The 8,619-nt window shown below is 47.8% G+C and overlaps 1 long non-coding RNA gene across 4 annotated transcripts; it reads left to right on the top strand.

The window, feature by feature from the left end:
* Positions 1–858: 858 nt before the first annotated feature.
* LOC142930557 (uncharacterized) lies at positions 859–8,401 on the top strand. 4 transcript variants are annotated; one of them, XR_012946514.1, is made up of 3 exons: positions 859–1,151; positions 5,522–5,674; positions 6,673–8,401. It is a non-coding gene; the product is annotated as an uncharacterized LOC142930557 (long non-coding RNA). The 4 variants fall into 4 exon arrangements; XR_012946513.1 differs by lacking the exon at positions 859–1,151 and adding an exon at positions 2,651–2,740; XR_012946515.1 differs by lacking the exon at positions 859–1,151 and adding an exon at positions 2,747–3,247.
* Positions 8,402–8,619: the final 218 nt, after the last annotated feature.

Here is an 8,619-nt window from a genome sequence, read left to right as displayed (position 1 = left end):
CTGGCAGGAGGTCACGGGGCAGACCCAGGTGCCACATGGTCGGCTGACTGAGATGACTGGCTGATGCACCACCTGTGCCCCCTACTGTGACACACATAACCCCCCCCCACACACACCCTTCCACCACAACTGTTTATACTGGTAGGAACCTCCTGGTTACACCAGCCCACAGGGGATTATTGTGTCCGTCCGTCCGTCGTGCATCCAAAAATGGGAGGGGTGGGGCTGGGTGGAGAGGGGAGGGTGGGGAGGGTGGGGAGGGGCTGGGTGGGGAAGGGTGGGGAGGGGTGGGAGGGGTGGGGCTGGATGGGGAAGGGCTGGTCACCCCGTGGTCCCCTTATAAAACTCAACGTTTCACCTACTCACGCCGGATTGTGCCCGCCCTCACAGTCGGGCATATTTGTGGAATACACCACGTGGTGCCGCCGTTGACCCTGGCCATTGAACGAGCAACCCAGCGTTCCTACCAGCTCCCTCCGCAGGAATGTGTTCTTATTTAACCAGGTGACATCTCAAGAGACGAGAACAGTGACTGATAATTTATTTTGTATGAGAATGTTCAGGTGTGATGTCCATGGTTAACTATAATCTTCTACCCCTTGACACAGCCATAAAATAAAGTTGTCACGTGGAGAAAAATGCCATTTGGTTTACAGTATTATCAAACCGGAATGCTTACAAGCAAGCTAAATATTGACAACTTTGTACGACGTTTCGCTGGAGATTACATCCACCATAATCAGTCGTTACATGCTCAGCTCAAAGGTGAAGTGAGCTACAGAAACACTATACACATAATTTGTAGTATCTGTAACAATGGGCATATATGAAAATTGTCTCCGTATATATTTATTTTTTATTGTTAGCCTTGTTGCTAACTTTGCAGTCACTAAGCAAACAAGATCGTTACCGGGATATACACAACATTCCCACCGCTATTTTTCTCATGGCTCCACCCACCCGGCACTTAACGATTAGCACGGTTGGCTACGTACGGTGCGAAAGAGGTTCAACATACAGTACATACAGTGCATACATCCATAACACAACACGGATTTGTGCCATTGTTGATAACAGCTCTATCAATTTCAGACTTGATACATTTACACGTGTGGGGAGCAGCAATGCCACTGCCCTTGGCAACAACACATGTAAGTGTATGCTCTACAAAGCCTTTTGCATCACAACCCACCTAACGCTCTATTAGCTATCTCTCTCTCTTTCGCACGCCTGATGTCGATGCAGAGCAACAAACTGGAATATCGCTTGTGTTGCTGTCGCTTGGAAGACCGACGATCGATGTTGGTCCATCATACAGGTTTTTCGGGTTAGATCGCGTAAATGTGTGTTGTTAAACCCGCCACCACCCGACACAGCCAAACGTCCGACTCAGATTGTAAATGTTGTGGCTTTGCTATCCCACACACCGGTGTTGCTGTACTAGTAACCAATTGGCACGTTCTGTTTACGTAACAAACCTTCCTAATTGGCTGTGTCGGGTGGTGGCGGGTTTAACGACACATTTATGTATTTACGCCATCTAACCAAACAAAAACCTGTATCATGGATGATATTGGTCGCGAAAGCATACGTGTTAAACTGATCGACGTTCGGTCGCCGCGTTGGTGACAGTCGTGATGATGATGTCTCGCCCTAACCAGGGTCAAGGCTGCTACCATCGACCCCCTCCTACGCTGTATTTATACAATTAGTTCCCTGCATAGGAATATGGTGCAAAAGTGCACTTGCTCAACGTTTAATGCGTCAAAGCAGTTTTTCGACAATTGCATTAGCCTTCCAGGAAAAGCACGACGAAGGGTTTACACTAAAATCCCCTTTCGCTAATGCTTAAGGCTAATGTTAAAGAACAGAACAGAAAAAAGTTGGGTCTTGAATCAGATCGCGGCACACGATGGTGGCAACTCATCACGCCGCTGGTTGGTTAGTGGCGCATTTGGATCCCAGGATGGAATGCGCATTAGGGATAATGTCAAGAAGTGCACGCTCCGACCACCTGTTTGTCAGAAAGTGCACGCTGTGTCAACAAGTGCACGCTGTGTCAGAAAGTACACGCTGTGTCAACAAGTGCACGCTGTGTCAACAAGTACACGCTGTGTCAGAAAGTACACGCTGTGTCAACAAGTGCACGCTGTGTCAACAAGTGCACGCTGTGTCAACAAGTACACGCTGTGTCAACAAGTACACGCTGTGTCAGAAAGTGCACGCTGTGTCAACAAGTGCACGCTGTGTCAACAAGTGCACGCTGTGTCAACAAGTACACGCTGTGTCAGAAAGTACACGCTGTGTCAGAAAGTACACGCTGTGTCAACAAGTACACGCTGTCAACAAGTACACGCTGTGTCAACAAGTGCACGCTGTGTCAACAAGTGCACGCTGTGTCAACAAGTGCACGCTGTGTCAACAAGTACACGCTGTGTCAGAAAGTACACGCTGTGTCAACAAGTGCACGCTGTGTCAACAAGTGCACGCTGTGTCAACAAGTGCACGCAAGTGCGTGCACTTGTTGACATTATCCCCGCGCTTGATCGTTCGACGAGTCGGACTTGTACGTGTGTGTGGTGCGTGTGTGTGTGTGGTGCTTGTGTGTGTGTGTGATTAAAAAGCAGAAATTCTCTTCCCAGAAATGAGAGTGGCTCTCCTCCCACATGCGGCCTCCGAGCGAGCGGGCGAGTCGACGTTTGTTTTCACGGCTTTCTTGGGAAAACATCTCCCACGCCCGGTCTACTACAACCCAGACACACACACAAGCACCACACATCACACACATGCACCACACACACGCACCACACACACGCACCACACACACACACCACACATCACACACAAGGACCACACACACACAAGCACCACACACACATGCACCACACACACATAAGCACCACACACACCACACACACACACCACACACACATGCACCACACACACACAAGGACCACAAACAAGCACCACACACACACCACACACACACACATGCACCACACACACGCACCACACACACACACGCACCACACACACACACGCACCACACACACACCACACACACACATGTACCACACACACACGCACCACACACACACACGCACCACACACGCACCACACACAAGCACCACACACACACACCACACACACGCACCACACACACGTACAAGTCCGACTCGTCGAACGATCAAGCGCGGGGATAATGTCAACAAGTGCACGCGCTTGCGTGTACTTGTTGACACAGCGTGTACTTTCTGACACAGCGTGCACTTTCTGACACAGCGTGCACTTTCTGACACAGCGTGTACTTGTTGACACAGCGTGCACTTTCTGACACAGCGTGTACTTTCTGACACAGCGTGTACTTGTTGACACAGCGTGCACTTGTTGACACAGCGTGCACTTGTTGACACAGCGTGCACTTTCTGACACAGCGTGTACTTGTTGACACAGCGTGCACTTTCTGACACAGTGTGCACTTTCTGACACAGCGTGTACTTTCTGACACAGCGTGTACTTGTTGACACAGCGTGTACTTTCTGACACAGCGTGTACTTGTTGACACAGCGTGCACTTTCTGACACAGCGTGTACTTTCTGACACAGCGTGTACTTTCTGACACAGCGTGTACTTGTTGACACAGCGTGCACTTTCTGACACAGTGTGCACTTTCTGACACAGCGTGCACTTTCTGACACAGCGTGCACTTTCTGACACAGCGTGTACTTGTTGACACAGCGTGCACTTTCTGACACAGCGTGTACTTTCTGACACAGCGTGTACTTTCTGACACAGCGTGTACTTGTTGACACAGCGTGTACTTTCTGACACAGCGTGTACTTGTTGACACAGCGTGTACTTTCTGACACAGCGTGTACTTTCTGACACAGCGTGCACTTTCTGACACAGCGTGTACTTTCTGACACAGCGTGCACTTTCTGACACAGCGTGCACTTTCTGACACAGCGTGCACTTTCTGACACAGCGTGTACTTGTTGACACAGCGTGTACTTGTTGACACAGCGTGCACTTTCTGACACAGCGTGTACTTTCTGACACAGCGTGCACTTTCTGACACAGCGTGTACTTGTTGACACAGCGTGCACTTTCTGACACAGCGTGTACTTTCTGACACAGCGTGCACTTTCTGACACAGCGTGCACTTTCTGACACAGCGTGTACTTGTTGACACAGCGTGTACTTGTTGACACAGCGTGCACTTTCTGACACAGCGTGCACTTTCTGACACAGCGTGCACTTTCTGACACAGCGTGCACTTTCTGACACAGCGTGCACTTTCTGACACAGTGTGCACTTTCTGACACAGCGTGTACTTTCTGACACAGCGTGCACTTTCTGACACAGCGTGTACTTTCTGACACAGCGTGTACTTGTTGACACAGCGTGCACTTTCTGACACAGCGTGTACTTGTTGACACAGCGTGTACTTTCTGACACAGCGTGTACTTTCTGACACAGCGTGTACTTTCTGACACAGCGTGCACTTTCTGACACAGCGTGTACTTGTTGACACAGCGTGTACTTGTTGACACAGCGTGCACTTTCTGACACAGCGTGTACTTGTTGACACAGCGTGTACTTTCTGACACAGCGTGTACTTTCTGACACAGCGTGTACTTTCTGACACAGCGTGTACTTTCTGACACAGCGTGCACTTTCTGACACAGCGTGCACTTTCTGACACAGCGTGCACTTTCTGACACAGCGTGCACTTTCTGACACAGCGTGCACTTTCTGACACAGCGTGCACTTTCTGACACAGCGTGCACTTTCTGACACAGCGTGTACTTTCTGACACAGCGTGCACTTTCTGACACAGCGTGCACTTTCTGACACAGCGTGCACTTTCTGACACAGCGTGTACTTGTTGACACAGCGTGTACTTGTTGACACAGCGTGCACTTTCTGACACAGCGTGTACTTGTTGACACAGCGTGTACTTTCTGACACAGCGTGTACTTTCTGACACAGCGTGTACTTTCTGACACAGCGTGCACTTTCTGACACAGCGTGCACTTTCTGACACAGCGTGCACTTTCTGACACAGCGTGCACTTTCTGACACAGCGTGCACTTTCTGACACAGCGTGCACTTTCTGACACAGCGTGCACTTTCTGACACAGCGTGCACTTTCTGACACAGCGTGTACTTTCTGACACAGCGTGCACTTTCTGACACAGCGTGCACTTTCTGACACAGCGTGCACTTTCTGACACAGCGTGTACTTGTTGACACAGCGTGTACTTGTTGACACAGCGTGCACTTTCTGACACAGCGTGTACTTTCTGACACAGCGTGTACTTTCTGACAAACAGGTGGTCGGAGCGTGCACTTCTTGACATCATCCCATGCGCATTATAATTGTAAAATGTTGATTAATTGCAACGTGCCTAACTCTTAACGATATATGTTCTCGCTATTTCACGCTGCCGTATTGACATTTGCCAAGGCTCCGTGGCGTTGCTGATGTCGTCTCGGGTTTGATTTTATGCCGTGACAGCGAATGAGTGGCTCAGATGTCCATCGGCGTGGCTGTTTGCCGCACTGGCGATTCTCACTCTCGCTCTCCTCCTCCTCCTGCTGCTCCTGCTGCTGCGTTGCCTTCTCTTCACCCCCCTGAGGAGTGCCAAGAGGTACGCGAGGACCGCAAAAGGCGAGTAATTTATCGCACAAAAGCATTGCGATGTTAGTGGTGACTCACACTTGGGTTGCGTGGCGAATTTGTCGTAAAACAAACGACAAAGATCCCCCCGTGTAGCCTGTACCAACAGACTGTTGTGGCAAGTGCTGTGAGCGAGCGCCTATGAAGGCCGGCACGGCACACGAGGGGGTTGGTGGCCAACACCACGCCCGGCCGCCTTTGTCTCCCCAGTGGCGATGTTTACACCAGGTGCTCATTTGAGGGGTGGCCCGGGACCGGTTAAGCTAATCGTCACTGGTGTTGGCCGTGAGCAGGAATCGAACTCCGGTGACCGGGTTCATAGCGCAGCGCGCTAACTGTTGCACTGTCATAAAGGAACTTTTACGATCTGCATGGGGAGGCCCTCGACCAGCGGTGTATTAACAAAAGGGCTGTATGTGTATATAATGGCATACACACAGATTCTCTCAATTGCTATGAATGAATGACTACCTGCTGGCCTTTCAATGTGGCTATGAAACAACATGTGGCCACTCCTGTCACGATTTGCTGTTTGAACATCTTAACAGCTCTGTTTTATTTCCAGAAACGGTAAAGCCTATGCCTGTACTGTACACATCGTTTGGTGTTCTGAAAAGTCCATATCTGTCAACCCGTACGGTTTACCCCGTTGTCTTGTACAGGGAAATTGAGTTTTCAGGTTCACGTGGCGTACAGCCGACCAACTTAATCCGGGCAAAACATTTTTTTTGTCTATTTGTTTGTGTTTCTCCCTTGTGATGGGACTTTTTAGGATGAGTGTTGAGATTTATCGGTGGCACAGGGTTACCAATAAGGTGTGAATTGGTCTGTAATAAGGCAGGCACTGACAAGGGGTTGACAGGTTTGTGAATGTGCTAGTGTGGCATCCCGTCATCTTACGACCCACGGTCACGAACTGCAATGCTGTGTAGTCGATTATTGTGGAGTTTACTAAAACAAAGATCGGTGTTGCATTTGTGTGGGTGCAGGTTCATGTTCATCCGCGACGGCATTTTCTCTCCATGCGGATCCCTCGTGCAGTCTTTAGGTTGGCGACCACGAGTTTGTTTGCGAATGTCACCAGTAGCCGTCGGCTGTGGCCTCCCACAAGCCTCAACCCACGCATTCAGACGCGGGTGATACGTTTGGGCGCGGGTGTGCTCCGTCAGCCATAGGAGAACCAGTGACAAAATAAGTAATATTTCTTTAAAAACTTTTTTTTAAAACACGCTTTAAAGAAATGTACCCTACTCGTAATGGCAGAACTCCACGACTCCAGGAAGTGGGCCCCGAAGCTTTCCACAACGTAAGGGGCCCGTGGTGATTTACAGCCAACGTCAGTTTACCGTGGACAATTAGATCCAAGCCGAAACATCTAACATATAAAAAAAGATTGTTTAAAATATATTTTTGATAGAATATAGTATTGTCATCAGTATGACATAAGTATACCAAGTTTGCAGTAGATACCACATTGGGAAGTGGGTTAAAATTGAGTTACATGGTACGAATCCATCTCACTCCTGCAAGGTGCACAAGTCAGCATAACACACGGTGATTCTATAATTACACTCCGTGATTCGAGTGCCGTCACACCAATCTTGACCGGAAACGGATTTACTGCAACTGTGGCAACTGTGGCAACGTGTGCAGACGTGGCATAACCTGACAAAGTTTTTCTTTAAAAATCTAAAATGAAAGGAAGCAGTGAGTGTGTCCCACAACCATAGGTGAAGATTGCTGGTAGCTTTAACCCTAATTTCCTGAGTGTTTTTTAAAGGACGCCACGGTGGCGAGATGTTAAATACCTCGCCTGGTATACAGGAGGTTGTAGGTTCAATCTCTGTATATTTAGAGTTTGCATGTTCTCTCTCTCTGTGGTCTGTGCATTTTTCTTCGGGTCCTCCGGTTTTCCCCTCCAGATTTAGAATCAACGTAGGTTTAAGAGTATTTGGTCGCGATAAATTTCCACGTGATAAGTCCCTTCGTTGAGCTATCATTTGTGACCAGGTCGCTTCTGAAAAAAAAGCTATATAGCTCAGTGGGCCTTACCTGGTAAAATAAAAAACAATAGTTTATTTCATTCCAGATAATATTTGTGGCACACCTGCCTGCCAAACCTGGCTGTAAGGTATGCTGGAGTTAAAGTTGTTATTTCAGTTAATTTATGCTATAAAGAAGAATCATGTCAAAAGTAAGTTTTAAGGCTCAGTGATTTTCGTGTGGCTTAGTTTAGCCTCCCAATAAAAAAGAGATTAAACTTCCACCACCGACTTGGGGTCTATGAACATGACTAAGTAACGTGTCTCACCATTATCAACTGTGGTCAATCCACTGCTGGGGGATGACGTCCCGAAGCCACCACCACCCACTCACGATTCCGTGATGTAGCACGTAACAGGTTGATACAGAAGTTAACAGGGTTTTCACTCCCGGCTGAAACGAAGAAAGGAATGTCACTAAGAATGAAAACATCAAAAACGTCCTGCCAGTGACAGTAAAAGAAATCCGTTTTTAACTTAGCTTATATACTTTTTGTGACAATACAGTAGATGCATTATTTGGAATGATGTAAAAAAAAACATATTTCATAAAATGTCACTGGGGAGATTCACTGCCAAGAATAGCTGAACAATGTTCTGATAATAAACAGTATGCTCACAAAATGATCAAGTCTTTACACGAGCATTGTTTTGAATAAAAAAAATATGTTGCTTGTCCTGTTCCCAAGTGTGTCACTCTTATTCAATTTATTATTATGTTTTTTTACATTGAATACCAGGCTAGCTGAAAACCTAACTTGGTAAAAAAAAAGTAGAAAATTATGTCTTAAGGCAGAGTTGGCCAGGTAACTCAAAGGATTGTGTGCTGAGCCAGAATCACTCAGATCCTGCGTTCTAAATCCAGGCAGCCACGTGATTAAAATAGCTTCTCAA

The sequence above is a fragment of the Petromyzon marinus genome, chromosome 41, assembly GCF_048934315.1.
Source record: "Petromyzon marinus isolate PM22_M1 ecotype Great Lakes invasive population chromosome 41, UKy_Petmar_22M1.pri1.0, whole genome shotgun sequence".
Taxonomy (NCBI): Eukaryota; Metazoa; Chordata; class Hyperoartia; order Petromyzontiformes; family Petromyzontidae; genus Petromyzon; species Petromyzon marinus.
Note: the sequence above shows the minus strand (reverse complement) of the source record. Positions and strands in the feature narration are given on the sequence as shown.